Genomic DNA, 24,406 nt, shown 5'->3' with positions numbered 1-24,406 from the left:
ATGGAGATCATTATCTGGACAGCCTGAACGTACCATGTGCCCGGTCAAGGGCCCTGGTAAACCTAAGAGAAGTGCTTTCGTGTCACAAAACAGATCATTTGAGAGCCGCCATACATGTTGCTCTCCTTATAAAATTTTTTTGGAGGCCCAAGACCTCCAATTCACTCTGCAAGCTGATGGATGACACAAAGAGATGGTTCCCTCAATAGTGTCCGGTGCACAGTGAATGTGTAAATTCACGAAGTTTTATAGCCACCATCCCTGTCCACAAAGGGCTTTTACGATACTGTCATAGTACATTATCTCGGTGACCTAGATTTCTCACTACATCTTCTACCCCTGCTGTGGCGAAAGGTGCATAAGTGGTAGGTTCTGATAGGCCATTTTTCCTCCTCTTTGACTGAAAGCGTTGTCTGCACACTGTGAGAGAAAGTCTTTGGCCAGCATTCCGTCCACAATAAGTGCTTGAGATGTTCCTTTGACTAACAGCTGCATGTGGCTTTCAAAACCCTAACATTCACTGCAAACAGTTAAATGTCGAAACTGCCTGGATGTTCTCAATTACAGACACATACTATTCGAAGGAGAACCACCATAAAGACCCCACATGCACTTAAAATGTACAGGCTTCCATCAATGCCTGCTCATGTTGGTAACTTCCTGTCATCTCAGAAACACAATGTTTTGGGTGAAAAAGAATCAACATTAAATTGCAGACATGAAAATGGACAAAAATGAGAGAGTGACTTGTCCTCTCTCAGGTGTAATATTTAGAGACCAGGCTATATGAATTTGCGTATTTCATATGTGTTTGCATAATTGGCTCATTTTCACTGCTTACTGCATATTTTAACTAAGAACTAGTGATAATTGCATATTTTCGCTCTATATTTACAATATTTTGAAAATTCAGATGGACAGGCTCTATTTCGATCTCGTTTTGATGTCTGATTGAGTTGCCGCGACCTACAACTGCTTGCGATCGCTAACCAAGAGGCCAGGGGCTAGCGAACTGGTTACTGAACGGTAATGGGCAGGCAGAGTCAGTGCGCTTGCCGCCTGCAAGCCTGCAAGCCTGCTTCACTTATCCCTTGTCATACTGCAGGTATCTGTAATAATTAATTTAAATTATGTTAGTTGTTAGTCATACATCCATTGCTTCAATTAAGTTTTCTTTTCATTTGTACGAAGTTTAACGTGTTTACATTTAGTGTTTACTATGTTGTGCACCATTCACCCTGAGAAAAGGAATTGGTGGTATACAATGTAAACCTCGTAAATCCATTTAAAATTTTACAGAAGAAGCAATAACGATTTAAAAATTATTAAATGGTACAGATAAAGTTGCTATATGCGTAATAGTGTAGAAAAAACCTTGTTATTGACACATTAGAGAAATTTATGCACTTTCAAATATGTCTTCGTTAACGGAGTTACTGTCTACTGAAATCAGGATGTTTTCACAAACAAATCGAATTATGAGGTTTTCATTGCCTACCATCGAAATGTCATATCGTGGATAGTTGACAGCTCTGGGACATTTACATTTGATGGAAATGTTTTATACTGTCGAGTTTGCGAGACAAACGTTTTGCGCAAAAAAAGTTTCAAATTAACCAGCATATCAAGACAAGTCTTCATGCCGTAGGAATGCAAAAGAAAGGCTCACTACAACAACTCTTCACAACTGCAACTTGCAGTAGTAGGGATTTAACTGCCAAATGCAGCCAAAAATATCGCTTTAACATGGATCTATATGAAGCATTTATTACAAGTAATATTCCTCTTGACAAACTTGCGAACCCTATCCTCGGAGCTTTCCTGCACAAATATTACATAAATCAAAATACACCAGATGAATCAACATTGCGTAAAAATTACTTATTGACAATTCACCTACATGTTCTGGAAGAAATACACAGTGAAGTCAACGGCAACATTATCTGCATTTTTGTTGTCGTTACATTGCAAATTTTATTGTTGTTGCGTTAAAACAAGAGCCTTCTTCTTCCTATTTAGTGGCCTGCAAAGAACTTGAAAAGACAAATCAGTATAAGATCGCCACATTTGTAAAGGAGGATATTAGAAAAATATTTCCAGAATCTTCTGCAGATGAAAGGGCATTTTTGTTTCTCTCAGATGCTGCTCCTTATATGATCAAAGCAGGAAAAACCACCCAAGTACTTTATCCTAATTTCATTTATGTGATCTGCATCGCTCACGGTTTACATAGCCTTGCTGAAGAAGAACGATTCACGTTTGGGAAGAACTGATTTCATCTAAGAAGAAAGTGTTTCTTAAGGCACGTGCTCGCACCAGTACCTTCAAAGAAAAACTGCCAAATGTGCCTTTACCTCCCGAACCAATGGTAACTCATTGGGGTAGTTCTACGCGGGTCGAAAATGTGTTGTTTTACAATGACATTACGAAGCCGTCAGAGGCGCAGTAAACGACTGCGATAAATGTAAAGGCTTTGGCAGTTTGCCAATGCAACGAAGTATTTGAGGATTCCACTGTTAAGAAAAGCATTGCTGTGATTAGCACATTGTTCCCATATGCCTGCGAGTCTAAAAAGCGTGAAATTCAAAGTTTGGCGCTGAATGAATCTATTTAGTTAATGAATAACATTATTCTAGTGTTAACCGATTTTTTCGGTCTATTTGAATTGTTTTCTTTAGTAATGAAAACTCAAAATAATGACTAACGAAGGTCATTTCTTTACACCTTGTCTTGAAATTGTGGACATTACTATTCGTTTCAAGATCCGATGGATACATACGACTAATTACATTACTAAAGATATATGTTGTTAAGATTCCGAGACTAGGCTCAACTTCTTGAAGAGGCGATCACAAGTTAATCTTCTATAGTTTAACTGACTGTACAAACAAGTGTTTTCTCCTATGGGATGAGTTCTCCCGAGATTCATTCGACAGAAATATGTATTATTAACACCTCGATGTTTCCCATTTTTAGTAATGAAGGTAAGAGTAAAATCTGCTGAACTTAGCTGTTTCAGAATATCAGTGTCATATTTCTTCCAGCACACAAATACTAAACTATCCCTTTGGTACCATCTGCCTTAAATATTCAGGGCCAAGAGCTTCCATTTATGTCGATGTATGATTGTAATTCTGTATCAAAAAAATAAATTGAGAAGTACGAAATATTGATTTTTCCCCTACTGATACAGTTTTCCCAATTTGGGTTTCCCCGACTATTATAGACGGAAGCTCGGACGATTCCCTAAGTTTTACTTTGCTTTGTTAATTATTTATAGTGATAGTGTTACTATCACTGCTTTCATGATTCTGTTTAACTTTTCTTTCATCATTCATAATTGTGTTACGGCGTATCTTCCAACATTGTGCATTTAACATAGGAAAAATTCGAATAAAGTTAAATACACAATGTGTATGTCGTACTGTTTCTTCTCTGTACAGATAGCTCGTACGCTGCTGTAGTGTCCTGCAGACGGTGAATGATCATTAACGCATTTATACCTTCTAATGAATACTAGTTTCAGTAATGATTGGTGTTACTTAGATATTTTATCACAGTTCATCTGACAACATTTTGCCTCTACCAACAACACATGTCTGCAAGCTCTGCAGCGAACATCCATAGGCGGTACGAGGAACACAGTTATAACAATTTAAGCGCAGGGTGTAGGGTGCGATGATGGCCGGGACCGGCGCTAGGTGGATTAAACCCACCGCCTGTTATTGCATACCGCGCCTCTCCCTAAAATTATCCACCGCCGCCCTGAATATGTATCTCGTTAATAACACAGGTTAATTTCGCGAAGTTGAGATATCGCGAGGCGCGCAGTCGTGCCGCCTTCCTCTAGCACTAACACCCCTACACCCACTCCCATCCCCACCCCCCTCCCCTGCCCATCTGTGTCTCCATCCACACAGTGTCGCCAGTAATCACATCCTTAATCAGTGGTTGGCTTTATTGGCGCAACTTCTCTATTACCGTTACTAAACTTGAAAGCACAGACTTATCGCCGAAGAGCGTTTACTGTGACCTCCCACGTAGAAAACAAGGGAGCTGGCTCGCCCAGATGCCACTGATACCGTGAACAAATTTTCTTGTACCGTTAAATTCAATCACGTAACAACAGCTGAGTCACCCTAAGCGTGAACCTACGCACTTTCTTAGAATCACATAGAAAAAGGCATGGCAAGCATCTCCCGCCTCTTCCCTCCCTTGTTTACATATTTGCCACGTACAAATAACCACTGCATGTAGGGTATCTCATAATCTTCACTGAAATCTCCAGCTACTGTGGGGAGAAAATAACTGAGCTATAAGCGAGGCAGAGCAACTGTGCTCGTGCAGTTTTCTGTTGACTTTTGGATTACGCTTGAGGATGCACTGTTCTGGCTTCCCTTTTCTTTGGTTTACTAGAAAAGCCCAAAGTCACTCTGAACTAGCTTTACAGAGGTGACGCAAAGAGAAAATGATTATTTTCTCCGTACTCCATCCAAGAATCCTGCGCTGTTTTACACTGAAGCGCCAAAGAAACTGGTATAGGCATGCGTGTTCAGAGACATACAAACAGGCAGAATACGACGCCGAAGTCGGAAACGCCTATATAAGACAACAAGTGTCTAGCGCAATTATTAGATCGGTTACAGCTGTTATAATGGTATGTTATCAGAGTCGGTGCACGAGCGATGGGACACAGCATCTCCGAGGAAGCGATGAAATTTGGATTTCCCATACGACCCTTTCACGAGTGTACCGTGAATATGAAGAATTCAGTAAAACATCAAATCTCCGACATTGCTGCGCCCGGAAACAGATCCTCCAAGAATGGGACCAACGACGACTGAAGAGAATCGTTCAACGTGACAGAAGTGCAACCCTTCCGCAAACTGCTGCAGATTTCAGTGCTGGGTCAGCAACAAGTCTCAGCGTGCCGACCATTCAGTGAAACATCGATATGGGCTTTCGGAGCTGGATGCCCACTGGTATACCCTTGATTACTGCACTGTCACGAATGATGATGATGATGATGATGATGATGAAACAATGAGGACAACACAAACACCCAGTCCCCGGGCAGAGAAAGGCTTTACACCTTGCCTGGACTGAAATTGCACTGTTGATGACTGGAAACATGTTTCCTGGTCGGATGAGTGTAGTTTCAATTTCTATCGAACGGCTGGATATGTTCGGATATAGAGACAACCACATGCATGTCAGCAGGGGACCACTGAAGCTAGTGGACAGTCCATAATGGTGTGGGACGTGTGCAGTTGGAGTGATATGGAACCCCTGATACGTCTAGATACGGCTCTGATAGGTGACACATACGTAAGCATCCTGTCATGATTGATTTGTGGGGCACTCAACTGTGCGGTCATCAGCGACCCCATAGAGTTCAAATTTTTATGCAGTCTAATTTTTTTTCACAGTCCAGTCTAGCCATTGTCCCGAATGATGATGATGATGATGAAACAATGAGGACAACACAAACACCCAGTCCCCTGCCTGAGAAAATCCCCTCTCTTTTATCCGATTGATGACGTCCCCCAAGGCTCCATTCTCTCCCCTCTCCTCCATCTCTGTACACTGCCAATATTCCCTAGCCACCCCCACCTGTACACCTCCTCCAATATGCTGATGACACCGCCGTCCTGGCTCTCTATCCTACCCTTCAATGGTCCCAGTGCACCCTTAAAACTTACCTTCACCAGTTCACCACTTTGCACAACCAGGGGTTCCTTCATATCAAACCCTTCAGGACCCAGGGAATCTTTATAGAACGCACCTTGCGCTCCTACCATCTCCATGATGTCTACCTAACCATTTATGGTCATCCCATCCAGTTCATCCCAACCTGAGGTACATCCTCGACCATCAGCTCACCTGGACCATCCAGCAGAAAGTCCATTCCCACCTCTGCCTCCTAAAGCTCTGCCTGGCCACACTTGGGGATTGCATCCTTCCACCATCCTCCACACCCACAAATCCCTCATCTGTCCTATCCTCTGTGTGCCAGTGTTGCCTGGATTTCTCCCTCCCCCCTCCGCTTTTGTAAGGCCCTCCAAATCCTAGAAGTTCACACTCTCTGCCTTGCCTTCTGTATCTGCCTTCTGTTCCCCCACACGACTCCTGAATGATTTCATTCCCTTCCTCCACCTCCTCCTTTGTCTAAAACATATCCAGATCCCTTACACTGTCCGCAGGCTTTTCCCCCCACTCAATGGTGTCCTCCTTCCCCTCCACCCCCTCCTCCTCCCATTGCTGCACCTCCATCGCTGTATCCCTCCCTCTCTCCACCTCCATGACCACCATCTCCTTCATCAGGTCAATTTCCAGCATCTCTCCCTCGCAGATGATGAACTGCGCTGCAACATCTGCCCTTCCTACTAACTGTAGCCTGGCCTTGTTCCTCCCTCCCCAGGGCTCCCCTTTCCCCCTCCACTCCTTCCCCCAGAGTGGTTTTTCCTCCTTCCCCCCTGAGTCTCTGCACCCCCTCCTTGGCTGTTTCCCTCCCCTGTACTTCCCTCCCTGGCCCCCTTTGTCGCACCCCCTCCCATCACTCCCTCTCTCCCCCCTCTATCACCGCCCATCCCCCCCTTTCTGCCCTTCTCCCTCGTCTCTGTACCTCTGGCAAATCCTCTCAGTTTGATTGTCGCCGTCAGTCTGTAACGTCAGTGTTGTGTTTGGTGCTGTTCTCCAGTGATGTCAAAAGCTGTGATTTTAATCATGTGCTAGACTTGTACACAGTGTTGCTGTCCATGATTGTCATGTGCTATGCCGCCCGTCGCAACTTTTATGCTCCAGCCATACTTCGCCTTTTGTTTCTTTTAATCTCACAGTGTATGGTTTTTTATGTACTGTCTCTCGGCCTAAGAGCAGCCCCTATGTTGCTGCCAAGCCACCCAATATGGGCACTGAAATTCAATAAAGAAAAAAAACAGGGGGGAAGAGGAAGCTAGGCTTGAGAGGAATGCAGAAGTTTAACATTTCATTCAGCCTACCCCATTAGAAGCTATGTTAAACACGTTAGATATGCGACAGATGCACATTCAGTTAATGTTTCCTTCCAGGATGAGTATTAATGATGGAACAGTAAGCTTTCACCATGTTGCCGAACAAAAACAAGGAATTAATGATAAAATCACAATATTTGTGTTGCAAAGAGTATAAAATTTCCGTGAATAGTTATTCACTTGCTTTTGCTCTGAGAGTTTAGAGGATTTCAGCCAAATGAGACCATTATTTTCCAAATATAAAGCAGGCAAAAGCTATTTTCATTCTAACGGCTCAACAGCTTGGTGCCAGTTCATCTACGGTAAGCCGGCGAGATGTACCATTGGTAATGAGAACTCACTATTTTTGTGCATACTTCGAGACACCTTGAGCCTACATCTAGTTTATACTATCTGACAAAAGTAAGAAGAACGCAGAACATGATCGGATGGCAATGTAATTTCGTACACGTACATGCCATAGACATTGTAATCCACTGTGTTACACTGAGAAGCCACGAATTGCATTAGCGTTGTTCGCTTATAGTTTTGTTAGCGGGCATGGTGGGCTATAAAAAAAGCGTGAACCATGTCAGGCATTGAGTGAAGCCAGTGACGGGTATGGAAATGGTGCATACTTGCGTAAGACGGCCTTATCAGTAGTTTGAAACAGACCTGACTTCGGGTCTCTATTTGGCTGGCTGGTCGAATAGTACTGTGTCCAGATTTGTAGCACACTGAAATGTGACAAGGGCTCGATGGACTGAGTAGGAACGTGGGGGCTGGCTTACTCGTTGTGAATGTTCCAGTCGACCACATCTGATCATCACAATGGAGAACCGCTGTACTGGCACCAAGTACATCTTAACCCGTTCACATCTGTGTCTACCATCCTAAAGCAAGTTTTGGACTCCCTGCAACGTTCTGCGTCATCACGTGCCATTGGTTGGGGACTATTAGCAGCTGGACTAGGAAATTCCCATACCATGCGTAGGCTGTATTTGGAGTAGTGGCGTGCCTTGGAAGCATGAACTGCTGATGACTGGCATCTCATTGTGTTCAGTGGTGAATCACCGTTCTCCACTGTCACACATGATAATCGTCGGCGGTGTGGCGACGGTCTGATGAGAAGACCTATTCTTCCAATATCTTGGAAAGGAACAGCAGTGTAACTGCTGGCATCGTGGTGTGGGGAACTACAAGGTATGAATCAGATCATGGCTGGTAGTGGCTGGGGAACTCTGACAGTACATCACGGACACCCTGCGTCCTCATGTGTTGTCTCTCATACGACAGTACCGTGTGGTCATTCTCCAGCGAGACCAGTGCTCGTCCACAGTTGGCAGTTGTCCTTATAAACAGCTTGACGCTTATGTACTCCCGCGCCCAGCTAGATCGTATAATCCATCCCCAATACAACATGTGGGGGACCAACTCGGACACCAACTCCATCACATTCCAGTCTCCAGGATTTCAAGGTAAAGTACAAAAATTGTGGGTCAGTTTGCTTCAGAAGAGGATACAAGTTTTATACACCCTTCCCAATAGCATCAGAGCGCACATCCAATTTTCAAGAAGTGGTACGCTATAGTGGTGAGTAGGTTCACACTGCCAGGTTGTTCGCAAATTTGATTCGATACTATAATCACAGAGGAAACATTACGTACTCTTTCAATCTGTGAAGTGTCATTTCGTATCCTCCTCCGCTTCATATTGCTTCACCTTTTTCGTCAGGCTGTGTGAGAGAGTGAATGGCAAAACTTCTAATGATACTAACACATTATCGTTACAAATTTGTATAATCTGCTTTATGGCAAACACTTAGAAATATACAGGGTGATTTTTTCCTCCGTGAACAAACTCTAGTGATTGATCTATGAGAGGATACGGAACAAAAAAGGTCTAATTAACTTACGTCCGGAAATGCATGGTTTCCATGCTAGAGACCATTTATTCAATCATACATTGTTAGAGAGACTGTGGTGTAATACGCGCTGTACCATGAAGCCACAGTTACAGTATGTATTGAGGATGGTTCCCATGTACCTCAACGCATGCTTGTACGCGCCGTAGCATGTTATGTCTCGCACGTTCACATTGGCCAGGCTGCATCTGAATAGTGTCAAAGACAGCATGGCTACATTGCTCCAGTGTCTTCGCATATGGAATGGGCTCTGCATACACGATACTTTCGAGATAGACCCGTAACCAGAAATCGTGCGGGTTGAGATCCTGCGAACGAGCAGGCTAAGCAACTTGACCCCCTCGTCCGATCCATCGACGAGGGAAGACACGATTGAGATGTGTCCAGACGTTAACGGCGAAGTAGGCTGGAGAATCATCATGTACCAGCAAATAACCCATCGAATCATCAATGGCACTTCTTCCAGTAGGGGAGGCGAAGTCACCCGCAAGAAACGCCAATAGTTCCGGCCTGTTAGGTGATGTGGAAGGAAGACTGATCTCAAAATACTCTCGTCAGTTATCCCGGACCACATATTACGGCTGCACCGATGCTGATGATTCGCTGTCATGGGGTTCTGCATACTATCCCACAGATGACTGTTATGAAAGTTGAAGATACTATTCCGGGCAAAGTTGGCCTCATGTGTGTATAGGATGGATGACACAAGTCCCGGAATCGTTGTTGCCTGGTGAAGAAACCAGTGACAAAACTGCTCCCAATGTGGAACGTCTGTTGCCAGGACGTCCTGCACACGCTGTACGTGATAAGGGCAATAACAATTGTCATGGAGAATGTTCCACACGCTCGTCTAGATTATCCTGTGCTAGCGGGCCAACTGCATCGTACTGACACGGCGATTGCCTTCCACAGTTTTAATCACATTTTTCTCCAAGTCTGGTATCCGAACATTTCGGGAATGTCCTTCATGATTTCCCGCTTCCTGGAACGACCCTGTTCCATACAAAGGGCAAAACACTGTTGCAAATATTGAATGCTGGGTTGTTGTCGGCAGAGCGGTCTCCTGGTACAACCTTGTTGACCGCCGGCCGTTGCCATTTCTCTCTCCGTAAGTAAATACCATTGTTTACAGCGCTGTACCACATCCACTACAAGGTAAGTCAGTAACAGAAATGACTCGGACACAACATTACCAACTGCTATGGCAGGAGAGGGCGCTAGGAGATGACGTATGATCTACAGGAGGAAACCGTTCGTACAGTAACTGTGCCTGCATGGTACAGACGTATTAGACTGTAATCTCTCTAACAAGGTATGATTGAGTAAATGGTCTCTAGCATGGTAACCATGCATTTTCGGACATAATTTCATTCGATCTTTCTTGTTCCATTTCCTTTTATCGATCAATAGCTAGAGTTTGTACACAGTGGAAAAAATTCCCCTGTATATAGAAAATACATTTTCCGTTCACCTGCAACTTATTTGATAAACCCTAGCATTAGTGTTCATTACCAGTGAAAATTAAAGCCACGATTTGACCAGCGTGTTCTTCGGTATTACTTGTCGCTCTGAGAGCGTTACCTGGTAAGCCAAATAGGTGAGGTGGAGAAGACCTAACGAAGAACGGGATCGTTCAGTCGTCACTAGAGAATTACAGAGACGCTCAACAAACTGTAGTGGCATACGCCACAGAAGAGACTCTGTGGATCGCGAAGAAGTTTACTATTAGAATTCCGAGAGAGTACGTTCTTGAAATAGTCAGACAATATTTTACCTCCTCCCTCATCAGTCTTGCGAAATGACCACAACGAGAAAATAAGAGAAATTAGAGCTAATACGCCGTTACATCGAGAGTAATTCTTCTCGCGCGCCATTCACGAATTGAACAGGGAGGAGGGGGCAGGGGGGGGTGTCATCAGTTACTGGTACCAGAATTACCTTCCACTATACACCGACTGGCGGCTCGTGGAGTATTGGCAAAGATGTATTATGGCTTCGGAAATCGGTTAATTAGTTTTCGCAGGTCCTGCACTTCAATCTCAAGATGAACCCTGTCAGTGAAAACGTTTACAAAAAAATGGCTCTGAGCACTATGCGACTTAACTTCTAAGGCCATCAGTAGCTTAGAACTTAGAAATAATTAAACCTAACTAACCTACACACATCACACACATCCGTGCCCGAGGCAGGATTCGAACCTGCGACCGTAGCGGTCACGCGGTTCCAGACTGAAGCGCCTAGAACCGCACAGCCACACCGGCCGGCGAAAACGTTTACAGGCTGGATTAATAAAAAGGAAAAGAAACATTAAGATGGCGGTTTTAATGCATCAGTTGTTCTAGGTAGTCTCCGAACTGATGAACCCTGTCAGTGAAAACGTTTACAGGCTGGATTAATAAAAAGGAAGAGAGACATTAAGATGGCGGTTTTAATGCATCAGTTGTTGTCTGTAGTCTCCGAACTCCTTCTTGACTATAACGCACAGAACGTTCTTACAGCCACATGAAACTGTCAGGAAAGTCCTTTCTTGGGCTTTCTTGGCCTTTCAGCTCGCGATTCATATCGTCTTGAACGTTGATGTCAGTTAGACCGTCAGAGAGAGAGCATCGCTAGTTCCTGCTACTACTAAGGCCTGTACACCGTTCACATCTTACCTATTTTTACGAGCTTCAAACAGGAACGACTTATTTTTAGTTATCTGTATAGTTACTAGTTTATTTTTGTAATTTTTCGCGTGTTCGAGTGCTTACTGGGCACAACCTTTTATTTCAATAACAGTGTAGTGTACAGTACCGCCGTTGCTATCGACCGTTGTATCGATTCCCGTATCGTGCAGGCTTTTGTTTGTTTGGTTAGAAGAGCTCAGTGTCATTAGACCGTCAGCAAGAGCGCACCGCTAGTTCCTGCTACTACTAAGGCGAGTACACCGTTCGCTTGTTACATATTTTTACGAGCTTCAAACAGGAGGAGTGCAGTAATGCATAGGAACTGTCATTGTTGTGTACAGATGCGAGCTGAGCTGGCGACCCTTCGTTCACAGCTTCAGGCTGCGTTGGCTTCCGTCACACAGCTTGAGGCTGCTGCCAAGGGGCGTCACTGTGGGGGATCGGACGCGGGGATGCCAGGGACGTCGAGCACGTCCCACGTGTCCTCCGATCGGTCCACGTCTGTGACCTCCCCGGGTACTGCTTGCACAGAGGTCGACCCCTCACCCGTGGTGGAGTAGGAGATCATTCCAAAGTCTGGCAGGCAGCGAAAAACTTTCCGTGGGGCCGATCGTAGGGCCTCCGCGGTTCGTCTGATGAACAGGTTTCGGGAGTTATCTGTGGCTGACGATGTCTCTGAGCCGGATGCAGTCGTCCACCCCGTTTCAGAGGAAGCTTCTCGGCCCGCAAAGTCTGGGCTTTCACAGAGGGTGGGTTTGCTGGTAGTTGGTAGCTCCAGCGTTAGGCGCATAATGGGGCCCCTTAGGAACATGTCTGCCAAGGAGGGGAAGGGAGCCAGTGTGCACTCTGTGTGCATTCCGGTGGGGAGTCACTCCGGATGTGGAAAGGGTGCTTCCGGATGCCATGAAGAGTACAGGCTACAGCCAACTACAGGTGATGGCTCATGTCGGTACCAATGCCATGTGTCGCTTTGGATCGGAGCAGATTTTGTCTGGATTCGGGCGGTTAGCGGAAAGGGTAAAGACTGCCAGTCTTGCTTCCGAGATTAAGGCTGAGCAAACCATCTACAGCATCGTCGATAGAACCGATAGCGGTCCTTTGATGCAGAGCAGAGTAGAGGGTCTGAGTCAGAGGCTCAGGCGGTTCCGCGATCGTGTAGGCTGCAGGTTCCTTGACTTGGGCCATCGGGTGGTGGGTTTCCGTGTTGCGCTTAATAGTTCTGGAGTCCACTATACACAGGAGGCGGCTACACGGGTAGCGGGGGCTGTGTGGAAGGGACTGGGCGGTGTTTTTAGGTTAGAGGGATTCAGAAAATATGTTTAGCTCTTTATTCTCATGAAGTAATAAGTGCCATCGACAGGGGATGTCAAATTGATTCCAAGTTTATAGGTTTCCAGAAGGCTTTAGACACCATTCCTCACAAGCGTCTTCTAATCAAACTGATTGCCTACAGAGTATCGCCTCAGTCGTGCGACTACATTCGTGATTTCCTGTCAGAAAGGTCACAGTTCGTAGTAACAGACGGAAAGCCATCGAGTAAAACAGAAGTAATACCCGGCGTTCCCCAAGGAAGTGTTACAGGTCCTCTATTGTTCCTGATCCATATTAACCACATAGGAGGAAATCTGAGTAGCCGTCTTAAATTGTTTGCAGATGGTGCTGTCATTTGCCGTCTTGTAAAGTTATCAGATGATCAAAACGACTTGCAAAATGATTTAGATAAGATATCTGTATGGTGCGAAAAGTGGCAATTGACCCTGAATAACGAAAAGTGCGAAGTTATTCACATGAGTACTAAAAGAAATCAGCTAAATTTCGATTAAGCGATAAGTCACACAAATCTGAGGGCTGTAAATTCAACTAAATACTTAGTGAATACTATTACAAATAACCTAAATTGGAACGATCACATAGATAATATTGTGGGTTGAGCAACCCAAAGACTGCGATTCATTGGCAGAACACTTAGAAGATGCAACAGGTCTACCAAAGAGCCTGCTTACACTACGCTTGTCCGCCCTATTCTGGAGTATTGCTGTGTGGTGTGGGATCCGCTTCAGGTGGGACTGACGGATGACATCGAAAAAGTATGAAGAAGGGCAGCTCGTTTAGTATTATCGTGAAATAGGGGAGATAGTGTCACAGACATAATACGTGAATTGGAGCGACAAACATTAAAACAAAGGCGTTTTTCGTTGCGACGGGATCTTCTCATTAAATTTCAATCACCAGTTTTCTCCACCGGTTGCGAAAACATTCTGTTGGCACCCACCTACATAGGGAGAAATGATCATCACGAAATCAGGGATCGCACGGAAAAATTTAAGTGCTCGTTTTTCCCGCGTGCCGTTCGAGAGTGGAGCGGTAGACAGACAGCATGAAGGTGGTTCATTGAACCCTCTGCCAAGCACTTTACTGTGAATAGCAGAGTAATCACGTAGATGTAGATTATGTTATCAAAGCATTAACAATATGAATTTTTACGCTTTCCGTTGGTACATTATTATTGAAAACACCACGTCTTGTCACTCATGATGAATTTTTCCAGAAAAGAGCTGTCCACATTTAGCGTTTCAGTCAAGTTGATGCAGTCATCCACGTGTTGTTTTTTTGTTCGGTAGTTAAGGCGTGCAGGGCAAAGTTTATATACACTTTCTTTCTCCTTTCTAAACGTATTGAAGGCTAGATTTGAAGACGTTCCTCCATTGTGATTTGTAACACAACAACGTGGATAAACCTATCACTTGCTGCTCACAACTGACTGGTCGAATGCTCGTCTGTTGTTTACGTTGTTAGTTCAAACTGACATTGTAATTGATGTGCTGATATCGTTTATACGCCAGGAAAAAATCAGTCCTGGAAGTCCTATACGGACGGTGTATAACGGCCAATTGGTAATTATAAGCAATTTCACACACACATGGATATCCTTGCTTGACAGGTACTTTCTTAATAGCATCTTATACTGTCTCTCTCGATGTGTTTTCTTTGTGGATTTTGTAATTGTAATCAATATGTGAGATCGTGAAGCATTTACTGCCATTAATACGTTGTCACGCATTGTGTACCTTTGCTGTTTGTCCAGGTACATATTTACACTGTCTGTAACTGAAGCCCTTATTAACTGTCAAATTTTTACGTACAGCATACTGATTTATACAAGATCGTTTGGTGGGATGTTTAAACCAAGCTAATAATCTTTCGTGTCTTCCCTCCCGTGGTTTCTCAGACTTATTGTTACACAAGTATACTACTACTGACGCTACGCATACTAAGAGCGAGAATATGAATGCGTTCCTTTTCAGCGTACGAGGCATGCTCCTCGCCATATTGGTATATGAGATGCAGGACAAATAGAATACATTTTGTCTGTTGTGAGTATTCAGAGGTCCAATAGTTCAGTTTCAGGGCATAACTGTGGCAGTAAATTCATGGTACGCATTAATCTTTTCGAGGAATAAGTTCAACGCTTTCAGAAGCTGCCGAGTACATAAGCATAGGTGGCTACTTTTCTCTATTACAGAGACGTTTGTTGCCATTATTGTGACTGCAAAATAATGAAGTGTTGAATACGATCAACCTATAGTCCACAAGCTTTGGTTACTGGACAACGCATCTAGAGCCTGTGAAATCATCGTCTGCCGTGCTGGTTACAGTTTTTATGTTATTGTTGCGTTATCTTTGTACCTGTAACACAAATATTATTAACTCACTTCCTAACTATAGCTACGTGAAACGTGTTTTTAATTTTAATTTAAAATTAAGGTAAACTCACTGCAAATATTTATATCGTGCGTCAGTTGCAATTAAAAAGTATGAACATATTTTTCATTTCAAGTCAATGGCCGACACTTAAAGAAAATAGGACAGAGACGTACAAACAAACGAACTGTTCAACATATTAATTCACTGTCGATAGCAGAGATCAAATGTTCCTTTCAGATTATTAAAAAGGTATTTCATGTAATTTAGTTCTATTCCCATCTGTTCCAAAATTTATCTGCAAATTGTCAAGAAAGTTGTTACCGTTAATATCCGTTTTTTATGGAGTGTATTATAAGGTGTGTATAGGGGACACAAGAAAATTTTCAGTTCTTCCAAAAGATCAAGATTCTTGTCTTTGTTTCCTCTTTCGAAAATGCTTACGTTCTCATTTATGCCATGTCTCATATGTCCAAAGCTATAAAAATAAGGGGTTTTCCACATATTCGCTGTTTTTTCCGGTTGTATTCCATCTGCATTCCTTTGAGTAAAAAGTGTCAGATAGTGGTAGAACTGATTTTCTCGAGTTGCATTCCTCTTGAAGCACAGATTATTATGTGTTGGCTATGTAACAATTTACTAACAGACAAATCCTTAAAATTCATTGCTATGTAGAGGTGTCATATTTCCATTTCCTTTCTAGGCACATATAGATCAGTAATATTACTTCATCGACAGGCAAGAACTGGTAAAAGATTCCTAATAATAGGAAGAAGAGATTAAATGTGTTCAATATACCTATGTGAGAAGAAATATATACTGAACTGAATAACTGATTTCATCTTTGGGTATACATGCTGCCAGTAGCACTTACAACTTCAGTTGCAGCTAGGATGCACAACACGACCTAGTAATTTTAGTCAAACTTTGACGCCAAGTATCTTTGGGAAATCTACTATTTGACAGAATTAGGATATATCGGAATAACTACAGATAACATTCAAAATTTAAACTTCTAACATTATCTGTAATGACCACTAAACCCTACATTCTTATGATATACTAGTAATAGTTAGGAAAAAAGCAAAATAGAATGGAAGTACACGTATTTCCTGAAAATAATGGTATCATGTTACTTACTAATTGCTAAGCACAAGTTAACCACCGTATAGAAATACGGTTGAAAATTGTACAGAACACATAATGAATAAGAATGTTATGAAACTGATTAAAGGCTGTGAAATATATTACGTAAATCTGAGTAGTTTCTATTGACAACCTTGAGAGAAACAAATTCTGTGCTTTTCCAAATCCTCTTCTATAAATTTCATTAAGATGAAAGGCATACGATGAAAGTACTTATTTCCGAAAGAAACACTAAAGAAATCTGGAACATGCCAGTTATGGGGCAATACATATTAAATAGTGACCACTTCATATCTAGCGTAAAAATCAAATTTTTCCAGCACAAGGATACCAGATGCCTAATCAATTAATAGGATACAACAAAAGCAGCAGTTAGACATTACAATAAATTTTGAAAAAATATATTGTCATTTTACGTGCAATCATTTGTCTAACAGTAAGAAATAGGATGAACCGGAAATGAAATGGACTGGAAATAGAAATGGATTTTATAAAAATTTGATCGATGCTCAAATCATACATAGTTTTTAATCAGGAGAAGTGATTAAACAAGAACAATGATGACGACAGCATTTGTAAGGGAGACCTTACTTGTTACGCCACATGCTTTCTCTTTACTGTTATTTGAAGGATTTTATATTACAATACTTCTGAAACTCAAAAATTTTGCAACTTCGTTACGTCTTTGGGCATACATGCTATAGACTTTAAATACGTAAAGGCCACAAAACAGCAAACTGCACAGCCTGTACAATACACCAGAACAGTATCCTGCAGTAAACATTGAACTCTAAACTCTCAGTCGGCTCCTCAACACCATTTTGAACATCATTCAAAGGTGCGTCTGAAGGTTCTCTATCTATTTTAACTCTTACTGTTAGACAAACGATTTCACGAAATATTTCACCACTTCTTTTTTCAAATTCTTACTATTTTCATGTTTAGTTCACGAAGCATGGCACACAATATATTTAAATATCGATCAGTATTTTATTAATAATCTGTAGATCAGGAGAAAGCAGAGAAACTTCAATTTGTCCTGTTATTTGACTTTTTTTTCAACACAAGAGAAGGAAAAATGGAAATGAGCGTATGGCATCGTTGACCATGAGGCCCCATCTAGGGGAGTTCGGCCGCCAAGTGCAAGGCTTATTTCAGTCGACGTCACATTGGGTGACTTGTGCGCCGGTGCTGAGTTTGAAATGACGATGAGGACAACACAACACCCAGTCCGCGACCGTAGAAAATCTCCAACCCGGCCGGGAATCGAACCTGGGCCCGCTTGAATTGGAGGCGAGCACGTTACTACCCACAAGCGGACACAAAAGAAAGAGATCCACAACTCACAACATGATCAGAAGTAAAATGACGCTAAATTCTTCGGTTCTTGACATGGTCGACTTACATACTCCAATACTTGCTTTTGCCCCCTATCAACTGTGAAGTGCTAACGGCTAAAACTGAAGTAGTACTCAGCTGTATAATAGCGACAACACCGAATCTTACCATAGAGACGTTTACACAATCGCTTTCCCAGCGTCTTTTGTTCTGTAAATAGTCTGAATTGGTTGGTCCGAAGGAAGCGATCTTGACACTTAAATATCACATCGATGCGAAGTTTTGCTAACGAAACGTCTAGACCTAGAAGAAATGAACTTTTTGACACTTTTGCCTTCCTAGCGACGTGTGTTCTAGAAATATCCTAAATTTAGTACTTCATTCAAAGACAAATTTTTTGATGGTTAAATATCACACCACTGTAACTTCTCATATACAAAATGGCTAGACATGAAGAGGTGAACTTTTTGACACTTCATTTACATAAGTAGCAGCAGCTGTTAGTGAACTATTTCAGTTTCCTCTCAAATCATTAAGTCTTTCGTAATTAGCACAATTTCTTTAACACTGGTTAATTATCTTTCTGGAATACTAGATCCCACGTTGGTTAATTTTGTACCATATTTTTATATTTTTTACAATTCCGACAAAAACCTGTATTGTAATTTTACATCAAGTCTCTTATTAACTTTTTCCTAATTGCCTAAATTATTCTCAAGAAATTAAACATCTTATTCTTTTACGAAACATCACACTGGCCAATTTTATACACCATTTGTCCATTTACCACTCTTCATATGACTACAAAAATACAGATAAAAGCCAATTGTGCAATTTACAGAAAGTCACGTTTTCGTTACAATCAAACATTTGTCCAAAGATAATTAAAACAATTAAATATCACTTCATATTGGTTAGACTGATAAATTCACTATGGTTGCCATAAATATGAGTTTCACGGCAAAAATTTTAAAGAGGAGAGAAAAGGAGAAAATTACTTCAGAGAAAAACACACTGGAATTAGCAGGGGAAAAAATATTATTTCGACACGCACATGCGTAGTAAGGCAAGCAAGTTACCAAAATTAATTTCATATAATTCTATCTAACATTTAAGACCCAATAAAAAGCAAACCAATCAGAATGCTTCCGAATTAAGGCCAGTAAGACCAGTAAAAATTTGTTGTTGTTGTTGTTGTGACCTTCAGTCCAGAGACTGGTTTGATGCAGTTCTCCATGCTACTCTATCCTGCGCAAGCTTCTTCATCTCCAAGTCACTACTGCAACCTACATCCTTCTGAATCTCTCTGTGGTTATTACCCTCCACGCTGCCCTCCAGTACTAAACTGGTGATCCCTTGATGCCTCAGAATATGTCCTGCCAACCGATCCCTTCTCCTAGTCAAGTTGTGCCACAAATTCCTCTTCTTCTCAATTCTGTTCAGTACCTCCTCAGTAGTTACATGATCTACTCATCTAATCTTCTGCATTCTTCTGTAGCACTACATTTAAAAAGCTTCTAAAAAGTTATAAGATTAAATAATCCTGAAAATTGTGGAACAGTTGCAATATACATTGATTACCTCCTATTTTTTCAGACATTTGTGACAGGGTACACCACAAAATTTGATTGAATCAACGTTCAACACTTATAAAATTACGATTGCAGACGAAAATATTCCACAAATATCTTGTGGAGGTACGAAAGACGGGACGGATTTCAGTTGTGTGAAAGGCAACCAGTATGTACTACTCGAGAGATATCACAGAAGAATACCTCTCCTTTTGATAAATATGATATATTTTCTAAAACTTGAATTAACATGTAACGACACAGCTACTTCGACTAATGCTTAACGTGTCGAATTCTGGAAAGAAAAATTCTGCACAAACAGCCATTCAGATTGGAATCTGTAGTGTAATCTCTCTTCAGCTATTCAATGTCAGATATGCACTTCATGCCATTATAACTGCTACACCACGAAGATGACGTGCTAAAGACGCGAAATTTAACCCACAGGAAGAAGATGCTGTAATATGCAAATGATTAGCTTTTCAGAGCATTCACACAAGGTTGACGCCGGTGGCGACACCTACAACGTGCTGACATGCGGAAAGTTTCCAACCGATTTCTCATATACAAACAGCAGTTCACCGGCGTTGCCTGGTGAAACGTTGTTGTGGTGCCTCGAGTAAGGAGGAGAGATACGTATCATCACGTTTCCGACTTTGATATAGGTCGAATTGTAGCCTATCGCGATTGCGGTTTATCGTATAACTACATTGCTGCTCGCTATGGTAGAGATCCAATGACTGTTAGCAGAATATGGAATCGGTGGGTTCAGGAGGGTAATACGGAACGCCGTGCTGGATCCCAACGGCCTAGCAGTCGAGATGACAGGCATCTTATCGGCATGGTTGTAACGGATCATGCAGCCACGCGTCGATCCCTGAGTCAACAGATGGGGACGTTTGCAAGACAACAACCATCTCCACGAACAGTTCGACGACGTTTGGAGCAGCATGGACTATCAGCTCGGAGACCATGACTGCGGTTTCCCTTGACGCTGCATCACAGACAGGAGCGCCTGCTATGGTGTACTCAGCGACGTACCTGGGTGCACGAATGGCCAAACGTCATTTTTTCGGATGAATCCAGGTTCTGTTTACAGCATGATGATGGTCGCATCCGTGTTTGGCGACATCGCCGTGAACGCACATTGGAAGCGTGTATTCGTCATCGCCATACTGACGTATCACCCGGCGTGATGGTACGGGGTGCCATTGGTTACACGTTTCGGTCGCCTCTTGTTCGCATCAACGGCACTTTCAACATTGGACGTTACATTTCACATGTGTTACGACCCGTGGCTCTACCCTCATTCGATCCCTGCGAAACCCCACATTTCAGCAGGATAATGCACGACCGCATGTTGCAGGTCCTGTACGGGCCTTACTGGATACAGAAAATGTTCGACTGCTGCCCTGGCCAGCACATTCTCCAGCTCTCTCACCAATTGAAAACGTCTGGTCAATGGTGGCCAAGCAACTGGCTTGTCACAATACGCCAGTCACTACTCTTGATGAACTGTGGTATCGTGTTGTAGCTGCATGGGCAGCTGTACCTGTACGCGTCATCCAAGCTCTGACTCAATGCCCAGGCGTATCAAGGCCGTTATTACGGCCAGAGGTGGTTGTTCTGGGTACAGATTTCTCAGGATATATGCACCCAAATTGCGTGTAAATGTAATCACATGTCAGTTCTAGTATAATATATTTCTCCAATGAATACCCATTTATCATCTGCATTTCTTCTTGGTCTAGCAATTTTAATGGCCAGTAGTGTATATTTGTACCACATGTTACACGGTGAAGAGCGGCTGCATCTTGTCCTGTTTCATTTCTCATTTTCTGCTGATAGGGTGATGAACCAAAAATACATGCCGAAAATGTGTACTGTTACGAACTGTTATGAAACTGAGAATGGTGAATTTTTCTTAAAACTGATATGAACACGTTCCTGTCAGCAACCGTATTAAACAACTGATACTGAGTCTGTATCGCTATGTGGTTTCATGTGAGGCATGTTTTGCATTTCCAAATGAAGATCAAAGAGGTCGAAACAATCCCAGAAATTTATTATACGTTCAGGTGAACTCAGCCGAGAACAACTGCGCGAGTTTCCGTTAAAGTAATTGCGCCAAGGAACCGTGTGCACCGTCTTCACATGCGTCACGAACTGACCCGTAGCTAATGAAGCAATAACGGCGGGAGCGTGACAATGGCTTTTGTTAACTAGGGTTTCGCGTGAATAATTGCATTGCGGACAAAGGCTGAGCCGAGCTACAATAGCGCGCGGCGGGCGGCGCAGTCGCGCTGCGGCTCGGCATTCAGCGGCGGCTGGGGGCGGCTGGGGCCGGTGGGGGCGGCGGGGGTGGCGGCCGCGGCGGGGGCGGCAGGACGGCTGCTCTGCGGCTGCCGACACAGCCCGGGCACGCTCCTCTCCGGGCATTCGTCTCGCTGCTAATGGAAGCCCCGGCCTGTCGCCGTCAGGTCTGGAACACGTCGGAACGCGGCTGCACCTCAGCGCTGAGAGCTGCGCCATAACGAGAAAGTTTCCATCCTTTCTCCACAACTCCTTCAGCTTAGGGCATTACTCAATCAGTCCGGAAAAACAGAAAACTAGCACACAAGAATCTGCGTCCAAGTTCTGATCCCATAGGTATAGTCCGTCTCCAAATCCCACGGTTCCCAAACGTTTCCTCTGATAGAAATCTTTGAGGATCCTCGTACTTTGATGTGATGTTTATTTTGAAGGTTAACAACTTTTTTTTTAAAAAAATGAGAAAATCTTGTGTTAGCCAGTGATTAGTTAAATTTTAAATCATAAATGAAACTTTGAAAAACCTAAACTGGTATAGTAAAAATTTCAGAAAAAGCCATGTTATTAGCAATTTCTCGCGGAGCACTTACTCACTAAACGCTCAGCGTTCCACAGAACACTATTCGGGAGGCTGTGCTTGTACTTAAGAACGCTACAAATGGCATACAGAAAGATTAAGAATCAGTACCCCGTCTGGCAGGGTAGCATAGGGCGATTTATGTAGATTCTGTTCGTATGTGTTTTTCGCGTTACATTATTTCAAATGGTTCAAATGGCTCTGAGCACTATGGGACTTAACATCTAAGATCATCAGTGCCCTAGAACTTAGAACTACTTAAACCTAACTAACCTAAGGATATTACACACATCCATGCCCGAGGCAGGATTCGAACCGGCGACCGTAGCGGTCGCGCGGTTCCAGACTGAAGCGCCTAGAACCGCTCCGCCACACCACCCGGCCTTACATTAGTTACTTAATATTTATAATTCTTAAATAGTCATCACGTTTAGTAAAAACTAAACGCTCCCAAGAGAAGCTGAGCACTGCTTTGCCATTCATTTAAAAGATGCGCTGCAGAATGTTAGGTATAACACTGAAAAACAGCCTGATGTTACTTCTTGTTACATAGTGGGGTACAGAGAGCAGGGACTTACCTAATCGATTTTCAGTTTATAGGATGCAAGCAGGACTCGGAGACGAACTAGTTCCGGTTCAGAACAAGCCAAGACAGATTGATGACTATCGGTTGGGTTACGTGGGTTGCGTGTTAGAGAGATCTGGATTGATTTTCCATAACTGTCCGTGAGACATAACGCATGTGCTTTAAAAGATGAGAGCAGAACGGAGGAGTACATAGATCACGATGTCAACACGAACGGGACTTTTGTTCAAATGGTTCAAATGGCTCTGAGCACTATGCGACTTAACATCTGAGGTCATCAGTCCCCTAGAATTTAGAACTACTTAAACCTAACTAAGCTAAGGACATCACACACATCCGTGCCCGAGGCAGTATTCGAACCTGCGACCGTAGCAGTCGCGCGGTTCCGCACTGAAGCGCCTAGAACCGCTCGGCCACCGCGGCAGGCGTCGACTTTTGTCCATTAGCTTAATTGACGGTCCACTAACAGAAATAACCTCGGTAGAATCGAAACTGAAATCGTCGTCAAATCATGGACTGGATGTTACATATCACTAACTTAAACTCCCAAATTAAACCAATGAATAAGTGAAGAAAAATGTAAGTTGACTGGTACACATAGCTTCACAATCCTGTATCTGCTAAGTTACATTTATTTTTTTGAATTAGAGAGTGTGGTGCAGGCTGTTGGGTGGTGGCTGAAAAGTTCTCATTCGACGACGCGGACTGCAGGAATACTCATGGTCACTGTGGTGTACGACGGAAAAGCTGCGATCAAGAGTTTCACGGCATCCTGGGGTGTTTCCAGGACTAGCACATATCTGTGCAGCAATGGTGCCAACCATAATCGCGTTTCTCCTTTCCCATGAAACGCGAGAAATTTGGCTCGTTCTCAACAGGATTTTCTGTGTACTGGCTGAAGAGGTAAGTGTTCTTTTTGTGTTAGTTTCTTATGTCAGAACCTGCACTCTAAGAAGTTCACAGTCTAACCAGCTCTTTGTGCAACTTGGATGCAAAGTTAATATTTCTTACTTAGTTGAAAATGTGACAACGGCCTTGCCGCAGTGGATACACCGGTTCACGTGAGATCACCGAAGTTAAGCGCTGTCGGGCGTGGTGGGCACTTGGATGGGTGACCATCCAGGCCGCCCTGCGCTGTTCCCATTTTTCGGGGTGCACTCAGACTCGTGATGCCAACTGAGGAGCTACTCGACCGAATAGTAGCGGCTTCGGTCAAGAATACCATCATAACGACCGGGAGGGAGACACCGCTCCTCTTATCCGCATCCTCCACTGAGGATGCCACGGCGGTCGGATGGTCCCGGTAGGCCATTCGTGGCCGGAAGACGGAGTGCTTTTTTATTTGAAAATGTGAGTTGTGCAGATGATGAATTCTAAGTTTGTTCTTCTTTTTGTCTTCTTAACGATTACCGCCAAAATACCAAAGAATTAACTTAAGTGTTTCTTGTTAACCACCTGTTTTTTAACTATTTTTTTGTTGAAATAAGGTCCCATGTGGTTTTCAAATCAAAATAAAAGTTTAGTAATTTCTGAAAGTGATTTCCATGTGTGTACGTTAATTGTTACAATTCTCCCATAATTAGGCGATTCTTAT

The sequence above is a fragment of the Schistocerca piceifrons genome, chromosome 3, assembly GCF_021461385.2.
Source record: "Schistocerca piceifrons isolate TAMUIC-IGC-003096 chromosome 3, iqSchPice1.1, whole genome shotgun sequence".
Taxonomy (NCBI): domain Eukaryota; kingdom Metazoa; phylum Arthropoda; class Insecta; order Orthoptera; family Acrididae; genus Schistocerca; species Schistocerca piceifrons.
The sequence above is the reverse complement of the archived record's forward strand: the minus strand, read 5'-3'. Positions refer to the sequence as shown.